This window comes from Heterocephalus glaber, unplaced genomic scaffold (genome assembly GCF_053883595.1).
Source record: "Heterocephalus glaber isolate CG9 unplaced genomic scaffold, H.glaber_assembly_v1.0 deba00001497, whole genome shotgun sequence".
In the NCBI taxonomy this organism is placed as follows: Eukaryota; Metazoa; Chordata; class Mammalia; order Rodentia; family Bathyergidae; genus Heterocephalus; species Heterocephalus glaber.
The window spans coordinates 52,022,968-52,042,330 of NW_028258320.1; positions in this window are offsets into that span (position 1 = coordinate 52,022,968).

Consider the following 19,363-nt stretch of genomic DNA (forward strand, 5'->3'; position numbering starts at 1 on the left):
AAGACTACATTGTCCAGACTCATTTTTGACAGATGTGGCCATTTTTCTAAATTCTGATCAAAATGGAATCCATAGAAGAGGGGATAAATCCTCCCTCTTTCTCCTGGCTGGAACCAGGTGGCTCTCTCACAATCTGAGGTAGAACCCATATGCTGAGAATGGCAGAGTCACAGTTAGAAGGAGCCAGGTTCTTGATGGCCCTGGGATCACTGTTCCCATGCTGAACAGTTCTCCACAGGACACTTTTAACATGAGACAGCAATACTCTACCTGGGTTACTCATATATGAGAACCAAATCCTACCAATGCAGTGTAGGTGAGGGGAGGCAGAAATAGAACATCATCTCATTGTCCTCCTCACATGTGAAGCCCTTTGAGGGCCAAACTGTGCTCTGAGGATGGCACCTGCTATCTTGGTCCTGCTGTCCATGGTCTCCTGACTGAAATCACTTCCAAGGATGGATGTGTATTTCACCAGGGCCACTTCTGTTCTCCCTTAGGCCAGGATTCTGACCTGGATGAGAGTAGGGAGGAGAGATATAGAAAGAGAGTCATAGACCAGGCCAGTCTGTGGAGCAGCAAGACCCAGGGAGAGGGAAAGTATAGGTTTCTGTTCTAGTGTTCAAGTAACAGCAGCTACCTAACTTCTTTGCAGAGGCAGAAAGGCTCTAACATAGCAGAGGCCTGGTGATGGAAAGCAAGAAGGAGAGACGCTGGGCCCCAGAGAGCCCAGAGAGCAACAAAGAAGAAATGTCCTCCCTCGCCCACCGGGAGCCCAGTCTGGTGCCACCTGGGGACTCGCACAGCATCTCATACCCAGGGCAAGGGCCAGGGATTTAGCTCAGTGGTTCTGGCACCTGCCCCAAACCCAGGGCCCTTTCTCCCACTGAGCAGCTGGAGCCCCCCCCCCGCCCCCCGCCACTGTGCAATCACACTCTGGCTCCCCTTGAAGATGGTCCAGGAATGGACTGAGTGGTACTTCCCTAAGCACACCCACTAGCCAAGGGTAAAACAGGATTCATGCACTGGAGGACACACAGAAAACAACTTGAGTGAGTGCTTGGGGTGCAGCCTGGCAGGGCTGTCCTGGCCCACTGGAAACTCCTGCTGAAGGATTCTGTTTGCTCCAGGTGGTAGGTCAGGGTAGAGGACTTCAAAGGTCTCTCTAGGCATTAAGCTTTGCAAGGTCTTTTATTCTATCTAATAGCAAAATAAAGGGTTTTGGAGTGATTAATATGGAAATAAGCAGAAATTTAATAGTCAGGTGGAACCGGGTGTGGTGGCACATGCCTGTGATCCCAGCACATGGGAGGCTGAGGTAGGAGGATCGCCATGAGTTTGACACCAACCTGGAATACATAATGAGTTCAAGGCCAGCCTGAACCACATAGTGAGACCCTGTCTCTAAAAAGCCGCCCCCCACCCCGGCCCGCAAAAAAAAAAAAAGATCAGGTGAGCATTTTTTTCTGAGCTGATTCTGGGTGGGGAAAATGCAAATGTTTAAGGAATTTAAGCCAAGGAAGTCCATAAAGCTACAGGTCAGGGTTCTGGCCCTGAACAGTTGAGCAGTCAGCCTTTGGCTCCCTGAAGACTCAACAAATTGCCTCTGAACTATAACCACTTTGTTGGGATCCAAGTTCACCTTAAGAGCCAGTGAGGCCACCAGGGCTAGGAACCTAAGGACCCTTGGAGCATGGAGGAGAATCTCACCCTCCTTGGAGAGGAAGTAAGGGGCCCTACACCATGGATAGCAGCAGGAACCCAAACCAGTCCAGCCAGGGAGGCCACCTGAAGGAGGAGACTTCTACACAGGAACTTGAAGGTGACAGACCAGCAGGTTGGGGTGCCAGGAGAGCCCTTGATTTTGCAGGCAGGGCATCTCTCAGAAGAAGCCTTGGTGAACACTGGTAGTAAGAACCAGAGACCTAACTCCACTTTCATCACACTCCAGGCCAGCGTTCACAGCACCACTTATTGAACAAGCCATCCTTCCCTGTGCTTCTCTGTGCTTCCCACAGGCCTTCTCTGTTTTCCTTAAGCCTGTCTCTGGTATCCTTTTGCATACATTTGTTCTTGGGCCAGACCCATATGATTCTGGTTTTAGTCATGGCTTTGCAATATGCCTTAATGTCTGGTCATGATTTCCTCTTTTGTTCTATTTTTCTAAACTTCAGCTCTGGTGGATTTCAATTCTTCTATATGAAAATTTAGACTCAATCTGTCAGATTCCAAAGAAATGCTACTGGTCTTTAGATTGAAGTTGCATTGAATGTTGAGATGGCTATAGGGATAGTATGTCTGCAAATGTTAAGTCCTGATTCCATGAGCATGGTATAGTTTGCCTGATGTGATGGATGTGATATCTTTTAATGCAGCTGAAACATTTTTCCATGAAAGTCTTGGACATTCTTTGCTATTTCCTAGATGTTTAATAGTTTTGTAGCCAGTTCAAGTAATATTTTCTATTATATATCCTTGTGGCATTACTATTATAAAGAAATGCTATATGATCCATTTGCTTTCCGAAAGTCTTGCCTCTGAATACTTGAGACTTTGGGGGAACATTTTAAATGTAAATTATAATACCTCTCTTTTCCTTTTCCTATTGCAATGACCTCCAGTATCATGCAGGTCAAGAACAATGTCTATAGGCATCTTAATCTCATTCCAACCCCTAAAATTTCCTTATTAAGTGCAATTTCCCTGGAACTTCTGTTTTGTACTGGAGATTAAATCCAGAGTCTTTGCACTGAACTACAACCCCAGCCTTTTTTATTTTTTTCATCTTTTTTTTTAGACAAGGTCTCACTAAGTCACTAAGTTTTCCAAGATGGGTTTGAACTTGAAATCCTCCTGCCTCAGCCTCCCAGAGTGCTTAGATTACAGGTGTATATCTCAACACCCAGCTTCCCTGGAACTTTTTAAATAGACTTTATCAACTTAATGAAATTCCTTTCTGCTTCTATTTTTTCAAGAACTTAAAAATCATGAACAGGTTATGCCAAGATCAAATACATTTTTGAAATATTAAAAATGATTGTTTTTTTCTCACTTTAGTACATTAATGTGGCAAACATATTCATAGAATTCTCATGTCAAATCATGCTAATATTCCTGAGATTTAATAGACTATTATGAGACTGTGGATCCATTAGTATCATTTTTGGTTTTTATAAAACTGAGACTTATTATGCTTAGCAAACTGCCCTAAACTTGTTTTCTCAGTTTATAATGAAGCAGCACTAACTCAACAGCTGCTTTATGTTTCAACTGTTTCTTTTTTTCTAGCCTTAACAGGCCCAGAAGAGTACTGGATGCCTAGAGACCCTGTCTTTCTTTCTTTCTTTCTTTCTTTCTTTCTTTCTTTCTTTCTCTTTCTTTCTCTTTCCTTCTCTCCTTCTTTTTTCTTTCTTTCTTCTTCTAGCCTTTCTTTTTGTTTTTTTCTCTTTCTTTCCTTTGTTTTTCTTTTCTTTCTTTTCCCTTTTCTCTACCTCTAACTAGAAAATCAATACAATAGCACTGCCTGACAGCAAAAAATTGAAAGCAACTCATCCATTAGTGGAAGAGTGGTTAACAAATTATGATTGGAATACAATCATGGAATACTGTGTGGGGTGAACAGCTAAAGGGCATATACAGAGAAGTGTGTGTGCTCCTCTCTGAGTGAACATAACAGGCCACAAACCCAGCACTTATGTTTGCTTTTGTTGGCATATGAAAACTCTGGAGAGTCCCTTGGCCCCTGAAAACCATGCTTACCTGTGAATGGAAGCAAGAGCTGAAAGATGGGAGAAAATCTGGGAGGGGAATTCACATCTTTTGATCTTTATTTTTTATTTATTTATTTTTAGTTCTTTTATTGGTACATTTTAGGTATATAATTCGTTTACATTTATCATTGGGTGTTTGTACCTGTACATGATATATCTTGGTTCTCATTTTTTTTCCCCCATTACCTGTGCACCCTTCACCCTCTCCTGCCCTTCCCTATTTACATAGATTTCATTTCCATTTTCTTTTCTTTTCTCATAGTTTTTCCTTTCCCTCTTTTCCTTTCCCCTTCCCCTCCTTTCACCCCTTCATCTTTGGACCTTTTTTCCTATTTCAAATTATCAATTATTCATTTTAATCATTTTAACCCTTGCTTACACTATCAGTTTCTCACACTAGTGAAACTATTCGGTATTTACACATGTGTGTCCTGTTTATTTCACTTAAGAGTATGGCCTCGATATGCACCATTTGGCTATAAATGACTAGTTTTTTGTTCTTTATGGCTGAGTAGTACTCCATTTTATAAAAAAAAAATCTTTTGATCTTTAAACTATAAAACATATTATTGATTCAAGAAATTAAACTGCAAACTACTGCCGTAAGTATTCCTGTAATTTTACATTATCTCAGCATCAGTTCTGAATTTGACTATACTCTATCACACCAGAGCAGGGCTCAGTCACCCAGGACAATGTCCAGTTCTCCACCTCCTCCCAAGTGGATGGCCCAGACATCTCCCTTATACAGCCACCTCTTGGTAGTCACCTCCCCATGGGACCTTTAATTGTGACTGCTAGACTCACCTCTGACCCTAACAGTGAATATAATGTGAAAAGATGCCCTGTGATACTTGCAGTCACTACATGACCCATGGAGACCATGCCTGCTCTCAATGCACCAATGAAGTCCCCACCGGAACTGTCTAGGTCCCCACCAGCCTGTCTAGGTGACACCCTGGACCCTATCAAGGTGCATCTCCTGCTGGTTGTGGGCATTTGTCCTTGGACCTTCTGGTCAACCCTCATTGGCACCCTTCTTTCCCCATGGGAGATACACATGCTTCTCTTACTTCTGTGTCTTTGTCTTCTGTGTCTCACTCAACCAACACTCCTGAATATGTCTCCTCTCCTGGCTGAGGCTCTCCTAGAGAGTGGCTGCCTAGCTAAGAGGAGATGACCAAAGTCAGAGGTCACAGAGTATTGTCAGTGTAAACAGGTGTCTTGTGAGAGGGCCCCCATGTCACAGTGAACACTTTGGCATCAGACCATCTTCCAGAAGAAAGAAATGTGTAAAGCATGCTAAAAATACCCATGACCCCTTCCCTGAGCCCCAAAAGACAGTGCTAGAGTTCACAGTCCCTCTCCTGTGCCCTCTAAAACAAATTAGAGGAAAACATAGGTCCCTCTCAGAAAGTGAAGGCTTCAGTTCTATAAGACTGATTCCAGGTGGGGTTGTTGTTTCAGGAGACCTGGGCATTGCGCATGTCAGGAGACAGTGACAGCTTACCCCCACCCCAGGTCACTGCACTTCCAGCAGAGTGTTCAAGGCTCTGTGCAGCATCTTAATCAGTGTTGATTCTGTCCTTGCTAGAAACATATTTGAAAATCTGCTGGGTATAAAATAGCACCTCTTCTCTCATTTAAACCAAATTCCTTAGTTGGTGAGGTTGAGTGTCTATGTATATTTGGTGGCCATTTGGATTACTACTCTGTATATTTCTGGTTTATAATTAGTCTTTTTCTTCTATTGGATTGGTTGCTTGCTTTTTTAAAAAGTTGGTTTCTAGTCCTTTATATAATTTGAGCATTACCAACTCTTCTGTCTTGGACATTGGGAACATTCTTCCCAGTTACCATTCATAATTAAATCTTATTCATGATGAGTTTGCCCTAAAAATATTTTATACATGTTTCTGGGATCAAGCATGCCCATTTGCCTTCTCATATAACCTATAAGAGAGAAGGTCCTGAGTTCAGATGCCTCTGAACTAGGCTCCACCTAGGATCTCCTAGGATCTGCCTCTGAACTGTAGGGCCTTCAGCAAGTCACTTAACTGCTTGATAAAGATGGTGACAATAAGACCTACCCAGGTGACTGTGTCCTGCAAGGGCACACCCTGGGGTCAGGAGCAATGGAGGGCTATCTCCTCACCTGCTGAGAAGTTTCTCTTTATCCTGCAGGTTGATGAAAGAGTCTACTGCAGACTTCTCTTTTTTGTGCTCATGTTTATGATGCCGCAAAATCCTGCAGACTTCCCTATGAACTGCACTATTACAAGGGACCAACATGGGGACGAGTATCAGGGGCTGAGTTGGCTGAGCTCTGGGCATCCAGTGCTCTGCTAGGCCTGGCAAAGCTAGGCTTCCCATAAACCCCTGCCAGTGGGGGAAACCAGCTTCTCCTGAAGGGTTTATATGCCTGGACAGGCCCAGATTCTGGGCAGACTAAGGACATCTGGAGCGAGGGCTTAGGCAGCAGGGACTGAGGCTCACTAAGGAGCACAGGCAGGAAGAACCCAGGCTTGGAGGCTGCAGGCTACAGACAGCACTGGGCTCCAGGGCAGGGGTCAAGTCCACATTTCCCAATGGATCACTCAGAACTCTTGGGCTGAGAGATCAGCCACCTAACCATGCAGGCTGAGTATGGCTTGGCTTCAGGAAATAGGTGACCAAGTGGCCACAGACATGAGGCAATTTCTCTATCCACCTGTGACCTCAGCCCCAAAATAGCTAAAGCCAGTGACTGAGAGAAGTTCTCCCAGATGGCCAAGCCTGAACTGCTGAGAAGCAGCAGCATGTGTCTGTGGCAGGGAGGACAGTTCCATAGTCACTGCCACCTACAGGGTTCCAGGCCACGTTGTGGAAGAGGGATTTGCAAGTGACAGTAGAGCAGCTTGGAGATGCTTTTTGTCCTGTGGGCTGTCGCAGGAGACCTGCAGGGGCTGTGGATCCTACCCTTTTGCCTGGACCCTGAACACCCTACTGTATCCAGGCAAGGCAGCAAACCTGGCCCCAGGACCTCTGTGACGTCCTGCACAGCCTACACTCCACCCATGTGTCTGGGCCCATAAGAGATTTCTCACTGTGCTGCTTGGTGGGGCCAAGCCCCCACTTAGAACCTACTCCAGCCCAGTGCTGCTCACCACTCTCTAAATCATTACCCTAGAATCCAGCTCCCTCTGCAGGACTTTCCATGCATCCACTTCCTAGGAAGCTGGGAATGGGCCTGAGCCTTGAGGAAAGGCACTGGGGACTCACTGCATGAAGGAGGGAAGCCATCAAGGGCCCTAAGTGACTGCTGCACTCTCATCTCGGCTAGCTCTGCTTGAGTGGTTCCAAGGCTGAAGCAGGCCCAGGGCCCTGCAGTCTGTTCCCTGAGTCACTTGCCCTCTGAGCTGTAGAAAGACTAGGTGTCTGTGAAGGGTGCAAAAATTATAGGGCCACTGTCTGTATTCCGACCCTATACCTTGCCCTGGCCAGGACAGGGCCCCAGGTGTGTAAGTCTCTTCACTCTGCCTTCAATACTGCTGGCTTAAGGGCAACCAGGAATGCCCAAGTGCTCTCTCCTATCCTCCAACTCTTCCCAAAAAGCCTAACAAGGATCCTGAGAAGCCCCATAGCCACCTATGTTAACGGAACCCAAGACATGGAGCTCACAGGCCAAGATACTGGATCCAGCTCTGCTTGGCATGAGCAGGTGAGGTGTCCTGGGTTCAAGTGACATGCTCTGGGCTCAGGTGAGGTGTCCCAGGCTTAGGTGAAGAATCTAGGCTCAGGTTGGTGTGTCCAGGCTACAGGCCTCCCTTGCATTCCCCGACTCCCCTCTGGCCTGGTGCCAGGCTTTTCTTCACTTCCACATGCACATGGATCATGCACTCCCTTTCCTCTTCTCAGACACCACTTCCCAGGGCTTGTTGAGTCTGGGGTTCTTGGCTCCTTCTCTTAACTCATGGGAGCAAAATTCTGGAACGTAGTGATGGCTTGACAAGTTCCCAGCCTGCAAGAATAGTCCCTGGGCCTTCCAGGCCCAGCCATACACTGACCCAAACATCTACATCTGTTTGTGAACCACTGTGACCCCAGCCTCTTCTTTTCTAGATCTCCTCATCCTGGAAAACCAAAATCCCACACACAGGAACCTCAGCCCAGATTCTCCAGCTGAATATGTGCAAATCTTCCTCTGTACACCACAGCCAGTTGTGCCGGGGTAAAGGGAAAATCACCACACACTCCTAACAGGATCCTTCTGACAAAGAATGGTAGTTTATTTTGATCAGCACTGTAAGTAGAGGATATTTAGGGAGCCACATAATCAGGCTATTAAGGAAAAACATCCCAAGATATACATAAACCAAATAGTATGCTAATATCATACTCACACGTTGATACATGAAAGAAGACATAGAATGATTTTTAAACCAAAATTGTTCAATTGGTGTAATTTGTGCAAAGAGGTATCTTGATTTAAAATATTACATGAGCTTTTTTACTTACAATTACGTACAAATACTAAAATGCTAAAATTGTTTTAAAGTAAACTTTTGCCTCTTATCTTGTAACTTGGTCACCACAGCCACGAATTCATGCCACAGTTACACTTTTCGTTTTGTTTTGTTTTTGGTTCCAGGGATCAAACTCAAGGCAAGCAGTGGAACCACTGAGCTAAATCCCTGGCCTACACTTTTTTTTTTTTTTCCTCAAGAACAGCTTGCATGAGAAAATAATTCTGAGTCTAGAATACATTTATAGTACAAGGAGTAATTACTTCAAATTTTTTCTTAATTTCCTTGTATACAAGTGCTTAAATGATTAACATCATTTTAAAAAGACACACCAATAAAGTTTTAATAGATCTTTTTTATAGTCTGTTTAATGCTCCCCAAGGGTAGGCAATGCACATCGATTCACTTGATCAAAGATACACTTTATAAAATGCCACATCTCACCAGCTCTCTCCTTACTGGAGGAGACAGCTTTGAGAGCTGCGATGACAGGCCCAGGGAGAGGCTGGTTGGCACAGGTGCAGCCAAAGATGGGGTACAGCCTCCCAATTCCTCCATGGGGAATCGTTGCTAAAAATCTGAGAAGAGCTGTGGCTTCCTTGCCTTGCTGAACAAGGCTTTGCAGCTAATGTCTCTATCTCTTAGGGTAGTGATTCTCTTGCATGTGTGTGTGTGTGTGTGTGTGTGTGTGTGTGTGTGTGTTACTAGGGATTGAACCCAGGGTCTTCACACCAAGCTACATCTCCCAGCCCCTTTTTAATTTTTAATTTTGAGATGGGGTCTCACTAAATCCCTAGATCCAATTTTGTGATCCTCCTACCTCAGCCTCCCAGAGTGCTAGGATTATAGGCGTATGCCTCCTCACCCCACTGTGTACTCTTCTTTTGAAATTCTTGAAGTGCCAGCCTAGCGATTGTGTCACCATGCCTCTGCACAGATCTGGCTTGACTACACATTAGTGTTTCCCCAGGCCTAACACTCTCCTATGTGCTGGGTTCCGTGGAAGGACGAAGTGGGCTGCCTGCAGAACCTCCAGGAACACTGCACAAGCAAGATGCACTGACACAGTAGGTCATTAGAAGGACAGAGGTGGTTTCCTGTAGTATCACTTGAGAAGGCCTGGCCCACCCAGTACAGCCAACACTACAGGGAGGAAAATTGTAGGATTCTGGGTTGTCCAAGTTGCCTTTACCAGGTGTGGCTTCTTGGCTACTTTCTAGAGGCAAGTTTGGGACATCTCTGCATTCTCATTGGCACTGTGGACGGCATCCTATGGTTGTGACATGGAAGCTGGTTGTACCCTCTGACCCTGTGAGTGACAGGGACAATGACAAGGTCAAGACAAGCCCAGGTCAGACAACCAGGTGTGGCTACAGGTAAGACCATCAAGCCAAGGCCAGGACATCAGGGTTCACCATAGCCCCAGGTTACCCAGCCCAGATCACCTCTTTCCAGAAAGCTCTGCCCAGTAGCTAGTTGTCACCCTCCTTCTCTAAGGTCACAGTGGCTTTTGTGGATTTTCCTGGGAGCTGAGTGCTCACATTGCCCTCTTTAGGTCTCATCACCTGAGTAAGAAGTAGAAATAGATTTATTTGTGACCTGACCCATTTTGGTTGGCCCAGGCAAGGCTACAGATGCTCCCTGGGGCTCATGGTCTGATCTGGCAGGGAGTCATTATCCTGACATCTGTGATCAATCAGCACCTCTATTTGTCTGCCCACTGTGATCTGTGATTATTCTATAGCTACAGAATCACTGCATGATCTGCTGGCTCTAGAAACAGTTTTGATTTGCAATTAGAAATTAAAATGAACCCAAAGCTTAAATCGAGGGCAGAGCCTGGATGGTGCACATGGGGGACTTTTTCCCATGGGGCAGGGTGGGATGGGATCTGAGGGGATCCTCCTGCCCTTCACTTGCCCATTGCTATACCCAGGCTCCTGTGCAGCTCCCTCGGCCTGGAGCTGACTGTGCTTCTGTCCAGGGCCCCTCTTCCCCATTTTAGACCAACAGAGAGCTCTGGTCACCTGCTGCACTGTGGTCAAATTGACAGCACCAGTGTGCACACGACTCCTCAATCTCGGGTTCATGGGACATTGGCTGGGATGCCTTTTCTGAGGTGGCACACCCCACAGCTGTGAGCAGTGCTGGCTGTCAACTGGGAGCTCAGTGGCCTTTGAGTAGGGCCTAGGTCCTCTCCCTGGGCCTCTCCCGGCACAGCAATTTGCCAGGAGAGTTGCTCTGGGGTTCCCGGAGCCAGCATCCAAGAGTAAGTTCACTCAGAACAGCTCACTATGTGTTGCTGCCACCCTGAGCTCCTCCAGGGGCCCCAGAAATCCCTGAACTCATAATAGACTCCACCCAGGCACTTCATGCTTTATAATAACACCCTCTTCCCTTGAAGATGCCACTGCAGCAGGACCTCTGGCAGAGCATGGGTATGATTTCATAGTTCAGCCTTCCTTCTTTTATTTGTGATTTTATTATAGGGCTGAAGTCTTCTGTGGGTTTCTTCTATTAATTTCATGATTGTACCTCATTCTAGCCCATGTACACACAGGTGTGCACGCATGCACACACACACGTGTGTGTGAACATGCATCAAGGGACCGATGACTACAGCAATTGGAGACTTGTCTGAACTTAACCTCACTTACATTGATCTCTGAGCTCAAACAAATGCAGCGCTTCCAGGAATGCTCAGACAGTGTCTCATCAGTCATGGTAAAATGAGCCACATGTTGCCCAGTTGGTTCCTGAGATGTGCACCTTTATTGTGTTTTATTAATAAAACTAATGCATGCTTGGAGGGAAAAAGCCAGAACACAGCAGAAAGTGCAAAGGGAGAAACGCAGGTTTTGCCCCCCACCCACCCTTTCCAAGCATTTGCTGCCTTTTCTCTGAGTAAATGGTGCTGATTACACGATAAAATGTCCTGCACTTATATAAACAATGGGTATATTTTTAGAAATGGGGTATTAGATACGCTATTCTGGCAGCTTTCCCACATCGCATCGTTCATGGCATCTTCATTTCACAGATGAACCCTCACGTTACTGTGGTCATAGTGTGTGAGCGGTCTGTCCTCTATGGAGTCTTCCGTGAGAATAATGTGTGGTCAGCTCTGGTAACTGTCACGGTGCCTACATAATTCACTGTCTGTATCAGACATGGCTCTCCACATCTGATCTGTGCCCCTGTGGAAGAGCAGGGCAAGTTAAAGTTCATAACCACGAATGGGTCTCCATTTGCTTCTTGTGTATTTCTGTCCTTTTTAACTCTTGACGCTTTGGTGCCTTGTTTTCTTTCAGAAGAAACGTGCCTCCCACTGTTACCAGATGTAAGCTCTGACTTGGAACTGAACCTTCCAGGTCTTACTCTCTGGAGCATGTCTTCTACCCACACGTGTGGGGCACATCATGACCGCTCCTCTATCCACCCTGTGTCCTTGGGTTTTAGGGGCTGCCTGAGGCCTGCTTTTCAGCATATGTTCTCCAGGCCATGACTGTGGTCAGTGGTACTTGTTCTCCTTTTGTAGAAACTAATATGGATGTGGAATTGACAGTGAACTTTCCCCTCTCCTTATTTCCTTGGTGCCCACTCTCTCCTCCATTTGGACTTGACCAGGACGAACCCTACCCTGGTAGCATGGAATGCATGATGTGGCCTCAGTGGTCACAGACTCAGGCTGGAGTAAAGCATGCTGAGGCTTTGCCTTGCCATAGTGGGCACCCCCACAGGGAAGGCTGCCCTGCCCAGAGCCTAGCCCATCACGCTGATAAGACCGCCCTAATGCCGTCTGCTCTCTGTTAGGTCTACTACAAACTGGGTGGCTTTAAGCAATCAACATTTATTCTTTCACGCTTCTGGAGGCCAGAAGTCCAAAATCACGGCATTGACAGGCCTCTGCTTCCTCCAAAGGTGCTGGGGAAGAAAATTTTCCTGCCTTGTCCAGCTTCTGGGGATTGCTGGCAACCCTTATCATTCCTCAGCTGGTGAACAAATCACTCCAATCTCTGCCTCCACTTTTATGCTGACTTCTCCCTGTGTTTCTGTGTCTGAGTTTTCCTTTTCTTATACAGACATCAGCCACTGGATTAGACTCCATCCTAATCTAGTATGACTCCATCTTAATTATGTCTGCGAAGGGCTGCAAAGGAAGTAAGGTATTCCAAATACAACAGGGGTTACACTCCAAACCCCTAGTGCATGGAAGAAACCTCAGAAATATGAAAATCTACATACTGTTGGTAGCATAAATGCGGATATGTGTCACACATGACACAGAGGAGTATGGTGTGAGATTTCATCATGCTATTCAGAGTAGTTTGCAATTTGAAACAAATGAATTATTTATTTCTGGAATTTCCTATTATTTTGGACTAAGGTTATCGGCACCTGAGTGTGTAGATGCCCCTGAGTGTGTGGACACCCCAGTGTGTAGGTCCCTTGAGTATGCAAGTACCCCAAGTGTGCAGATGCCTCCAAGTGTGCAGACAGGAGTGTGCAAATGTCCTGTACACTATCTTCGGTGCACTTTCCACTGACTCAATGTGTCTTACTTTGGGGGGCTGAAGCATGCTCAAGACTTGACATTGAGAAGCAGTGTCCTGTCTAGGATGGCCGTGGGTGCATCTCCCCACATGTGCACTTGGCTCTTTGTCTTCAGTCCAGGCAGTGAGGGGCAGTTGGTACGTGTGCTGGTCTGAATCTCTAGCAACCTTGTGTCTCAGTAGCAAGGCTCTGCATTAATCTCTCACTCCTTGGCAGTTGCAGATATTTCCAGCCCCATGGGCAACTTGCTAAGAGTGATGACAATTCCTGGAAGGAGACACACTGCAGGGATGGCAGAGGAAGGCCTGCTCATTTGTCTAGTCCCTACCACATGGGCCAAGGCCTTTCTTCAAAGTGAGAGAAAGCAAACTGTTCTCCTGCAGGGGTATGTGAAGAGTCCCTGTATTGCTCTCTGGCTATGCATTAGTCAGCCTTGACTCACTAATTCCAAGTAACAAATATCCCCACCAAATCTCATCATAGCCCCAGACTAATCCCTGTGTTATGGTTTGTGCTGAATCTAGGGTGTGTAATGCTGGTATCAAGGGTGTGTGATTACAGAATTAGTCCACTGATTGGTTTGGCACAGTTCTGGTTAGGATTAAGGGTGCCCCACCCGGGATGTGAGTGCTATCCACCCTAGGGGTGTGTATTCTGGATAAAATAAAAGGGACAAAAAGAGAGTTGTCACTTGCTGCTTGCTGCCTTCTGCCTGCCTGCTCTACAATGTCCCTCTGCCATATCACCCTGCCTTGGAGCCAGCCACCTGTGAACTGAAACCTCTACAAACTATGAGCTGAAAGGAGGACTGCTCCTCCTTTAACGTTAGGTATCAACTTTTTGTCTCAGCAACGAGAGAAAAGTAATTAAGACTCCTGGGTAGCTTTGTGCTACCTTGCTCTGTTCCGTGTACCACTATCATAGCAGAGGAGAGCAAGAAAACCAGTGGGCACACACAGGGACTCCTGAGATTTTCCCTGGGTTGGCAGATGTCTCTTCTGCTCTTGTATCACTGGTCACAGCAGTCACATGATCAAGCTGATGACAGGGGCACCCAATCTTCCTAAGGGACACACAGCAATTCAGATGGTATGTGTGAGCAGGGAGGAAAAGTCCCCCAGGAAGGGTGGACTCTCTTGCTTAAATAAGTATAGAGACAGCCACCCTATGGGCTGGGGGGGGGGCTGTGGCTCACATAGATGCCACAGGCCACCTGCAGCTGAGGGGGTCCTACACATCAAGATGCTGTGGGGTGGAGGGTTTAGTTCAGTGGTTCTGGTGCCTGCCTTGCAAGCAAAAGGTCCAAGTCCAATCTCCGCAACCAAAAAGAAAAGCTGTGGAAGGACCAGCAGCTGCAGCCAGCCCCTGAGACCTTGGACCTCACGTGCTCAGATCAGAGCCCCTGAGCTCTGCAGGCTGCCCTCTCCCCTCTCCCAAAGAATCCAAGTCCCCTGAAGTCCCCAGGCCTCAGGCGAAGACCTGCCTCTGACTGCCAGGCATGGAGTTGGGACTGTGGTACTGAGGAGCTGCCCCTCAGCTGGTGGTGAAGGTTCACCTGGGGGCTGGGGAAAGATGTTGGGAGGTGACTGTCCAGTTGTATGTGTGCTCCTGCTGATCCGACTGCCAGATGGATGGCCAGGGGGCCCAAAGCCCCTTGTTTACTGCCAGGGGTAAGGGGTGGCCTTGCCTCACAAAGGAGATGTATTCCCCTCCAAAACTAGAGGCTCTGTTCCACACACAGGCCACACCCACTTACAGGGCCCACTGAACAGGGTGCCTAGTTGAGGGCAGATCTCCTTTATGCCTGACACCAGCTGTGAAGGCTTTGCTGACCTGCCTGGTTACCCTAGGAATGGGAGGCATTGCTCCTCTCTGAACCCATCTCCTCAGCAGGGTCCAGGCCCTACTCCTGGGTTCTCCGTCAGGAGGGCCTCTCTGAAAATGCAAATCATCTGTCATTAGACTTCCCTACCTGGAGGTGCAAGGTGGGTGGCTGCAGCTGGGAGATTAAGTCCCACCCTCTCAGCTGGCCTCCAGCTGTGGCCTCACCCAGACTGCCCCTAGCTCCTGGCAACTCAGCCCTCCGGACCTCCAGGTTCCTGAGATGCTTCCACTCAACATCCCAGAGGCAGCCCTTCTCTAGTGCATTTAGCAGCAGCATATCACCATGATGGAAGTAGTTCGAAGGCACACACTATCAGTCGTCTCTAACTTATTAACTTCTGTATTGTCCATCTCCCACTACAAGGAAGTGCCTCGCAGGCTCTTCTCCCTACTCCCAGCATCCATGGTCAGACAGGGCAATTAACAAAGGCCTGAGATCAATGAACAAAGAAGTTATAAGCCAAAGAGCTCAGAACACACACATAGGGTGGGGTAGAGATAGTCCCAAGACAGAGCACCCCTCATCTCCCTGTCACGGACATTGGCAACTCAGGCTACTGGATTCCCTAGGCTAAGCTTTGTGTAGATGTGGCCAGGAAAGGGCTCCTTAGGGCCCATGGAGTCCACCCATCTCCAGAGGCATAGACCATGGCACCAGCTCAACCCCTCACCCACCAGGAAGTCTCATGCAGAAGGGCCATGGCCTGTCTGGAACATGGCCAAGAGCTCTTCCAGAAGCCCGAACTTGGCCAATGGTGGTCCCATCTCATCCCTAGATCACAGCAGAGGCGGCCAGAACGGAAGCCTAACAGAAATCTTTTACCTGGCAGGGCAGTCAATTAGCTCTTGTGGCACGTGGTCAGACCCCCTCAGAGGCCCTGGGAGAGAGCTCATTACACGAAATTGCACATCTGGGCCAGAGAGGCCCTGGGGAATTAGCTCTGCACTGATTTATAGCCTCTTCTCTTTGTCCTCTCCTGAAGGAGATAAAGATTCCTAGGATCCCAGAAGAGTGTTTTTCAGTGGTATGTGACTGTCCCCTAGAAGACCTGGGCTCTTCTCCACCTCCTGGCCTCTGTAGGCACACAATAGGTCCACCTGTTCCTGAAGAGTACCCTCCTGGTAATGTAGGTAACCTTGATCCCTGCTCCACTCCCTGCCACCTTGCCCAGGCCCCATTTTCATGGGGGTTTGGATAATTTCTAGCATGGTTTCAAAGGTCCTCAGTGCTGAAATGCCCACTGCTCCACTTGTGGGTACTTCAGAGGGTGCTGGAGTCCTGCCTGCCTGGCCTGATTGTGGCTATGGGTGGCTATGCAGGACCAGGTGGCTGCAGGTCCCCTTAGGGCCAGCTGCCTTTCAGTAAAATTGTGATGGTAGAAAACGCTAGCAAAAGCCAGGGAAGGGGCAGCCTGGAGCACTGGATGGGGGTCAGGTTTGTTTGGACCAGATACTCATCAAATCACATGCAGATACTCTGTCCTTGGAAGGTCTCTCCTTAGCCAATGATTTATTCAAGCTCCTTGAAACTGTGCCACCTGGTGGTGCCTGTCCAGGCCCTGAGAACTGAGCAGAATACTGGGTAAGCCCATATGATGTCTATATGGAGACTGAGAGATCCCAGGCAGTGGGCTCAGGGACACAACATTGATGTATAGGTCCTCCACACCCAGTAGGGAGCTGGGAAGACTCAGGAAGCACTTATCAATGGGAAAGGAAGCAAATCTATGGTGGTCCTGAGGAAGGGACCCTGGACAGAGAGAGGAGGACCAGATGCCCCTGCTGCTAACAGCAGGGAACTCCTGAAGTGGGCCCTAACAGCCAGAAACCTGATATCCCACAGAAGGGGCAGCCCAGGTGAGTGTGAGGGACAAAGCTCAAATGTGGTGAGCCAGGGAGAGTGGAAAGTACTGGCACTTTTAACCTTCCCTAAAAAAATAGATGCCAGAAGATAGATGTCCATCAGCAGTCAATAGGGTACCTCACAGCAGCCACAGACACCTGCAGATACAGGGCCCAAAGCCAAGATGGTCAGGGTGAGAAGGTATAGCCCAGGAAGTGTGGACCTTGCATAGCCCACTTCTTTCTTGGAGACCGTGGAAATGTCCCTCAGCGGGGCTGAGGCTGAGCAAACAGTACCCTCTTCATAATTTTGTGTCGTAACTCAGACTTCTGAGAGGCCCTCCTGCATCCTCCAATTTGCCCTGGCCGCTGCTTAGTCAACAGAAGATATCTTAACTGAGGCATTCCAGCCTCTTTGCTAGGTATGGTGCCTTTACACACAGAACAGGACCTTCTTTCTCCATGATGGCCTCTGGGTTTAGAGAGCCCCACTGAGGCCACCTGCTGAGGGGGAGGTAGCCACGCATTCTTGGAGGGACCCTAATGTCTTCTGTATCTCCAGACCAGCTGCTCCTCAGCCACTGGCCAGACCCTGCCCCATCCCCAGCCCAGCACCTAGGACTTTACTGTCTCTTGCTGGCACATAAGGTCAGTGCTGTGGTCGGTTGCTATGGTCTTCCATCTGACTCCTGGCAAGGCAAGACTACCTTTACAGTATCATTGTTTGGCTTCTGCAGTCTCCCCAACCATGGGCAAGCAAGAGTCTCTGAATGTTCTTCCTTGGGGAGCAGGGAAGACTTGGAGCCCCCTTGTCAGGCCAGCTGCCAGCCCCTGGAGGTTCTTCCCCATCCATGGTGTGGTTTCTTCCATACCCCTCAAGAAACTGGGTTAAAACACAAAGAAAGAAGGAACTCTCAGTGTCATGTGTCCCCCACCCCACTATTGGAAGGAGACATCTGAAACTATTACTTGGATGCCCAGAGAGTTGCAGAGGAGATAGACCTGTGTGATGGAGCCCACACCCCTGGCAGTCCATAGGCATAGAAGAGTGTGCCTTGGACCCTGGCCTCCTATGAAGCTTGCAGCATTTGCATTATGAGAAGGTAAAGCCAGGGTAGCAAAATGATAAAAGGAACTGGGGCTTGGATGGTGCCTTATTCCCTAGACTTTTTGATAGCTGTTACCTTACTAGAATAAGCCACTTCTTTTGTTTTTTCATACTAGCAATAGAACTCCGGGCCTTACACATGCCAGGAAACCCTCCACCACTGAGCTACATCTCCGGCCATTTCAAAATTTTCAAGACAGGGTCTTGCTAAATTGCCCAGGCTGGCCTCCAACTTGTAATCTTTCTGCCTCAGCCTCCAGTTACAGACAGGTGCTGCCAAGCCTGCTTAATAAGTGACTTCTAAAGAACTAAGAGGGGCCAGAGTGAAAGCCATGGGGCTGGGGTGCAGGGTGAGGTTTGCAACATGGGAGATGCCTGGCCTAGTCTCTGGCCAGGCCCAGCAAAGCCAGAGAGTCTAGGGGCAGGGCAGGGGCCCCCAGTGGGGACCATACAAGGATTCCTTCAGCCCTGCCTGCTGGCCAGGCTGCTTCCTGCCAGGTGTGTGTGGGGGGGGGCAGTGGGCTACCTCAGTGGCCCTGCCCACTCCTACTCCATGCCCTCTTCCTTAGCCCTCTGGGGGCCTTCTGACACCTTTGGGGTCTCAAATTCCCAGTCTTCCTAAGGAGCATGAGGTGGGTGTTCTAGCACCCACTGATGCCCTACATTGGCTTCCTGTGAGGTTGTACCAATGTTCTCTGCCTGGGGAGAGCAGGCATGCAACCCTGACGCAGATCCACTCATTCAGTGTCATTTATTCAGTCTGGGAGGCTCCCAGAACAAGAGGCCCTTGCACCTGGGTGAGGGGCCTGCCATAGACAGGATGGGTGGCCAGACTGGTCCACACTGGCCTCTACTGAGACTGGGCCAAGGCATGAGATAGCAGGTAGGTTTGGAAATAAGAAGCACGGGCATCTGCTACCTGACTCCCAGCCCTCAGTACTCAGTATTCCTGTTTCTCCACTCTTATGGATCCTTTGCCGCCTCCAGGCACAGTCTGCCACTAGAGGGTGCCAGAAAGGGCGCCCTTTCGGCATTTCTTGGAGGGGTTAGTTATTTGCTCACAACTTCGGAGGAGCTTTATAGAGGTCTCCAAAGCAGCAGGCGGCACCCCCACCAGCTGTGGCCTCCCGCTCTGGGGCCCTTTCCAGCCAGGGCCTCCTAACTCCACCTCTTCCTTTTCATCCTGAGCCCGACTGGTGGCAGCCACAAAGATGGTATCTGGGTCCCTTTCGGTTATTTTGGTCCACCAACCCAGGAATACACCCCCACCCCCAGTCTGGAGTGCAAACCTGACATGCATAGGCTGGTTAGGGCGGTGTTCTCACTTGCCAGAAGGTCAGAGCCAGCGCCCTTGGCAGAGGGCTGCCCCAGGAGACTCCAGCCCAGAGTGGACGAAGAAGGCAGGAGCAGCCCAGCAGCTCCAGGCCAACCATTGCCCGGTTGAGGTTTCCGTGGACTCCTCTGTAGCCTTGTGAGTCTAAACTCCTCTCGTGAGTGCAAGACCCTGCGACCCGCCTTTCTCTCCACCTCCCCCAACGCACACAACCCTTTCCCGGAGATACCCGCCCCGCCATACCCTGTGGCGCAGTCACCTGTCCTCCCAGCGAGCTCTAAGGAACTTCTATTTGTCCATTGTTTATTACGCACCCGCCCTCGCAGAGGAAAGGGTACCCGGAAAACTGAAGTTCGTTGCATATATG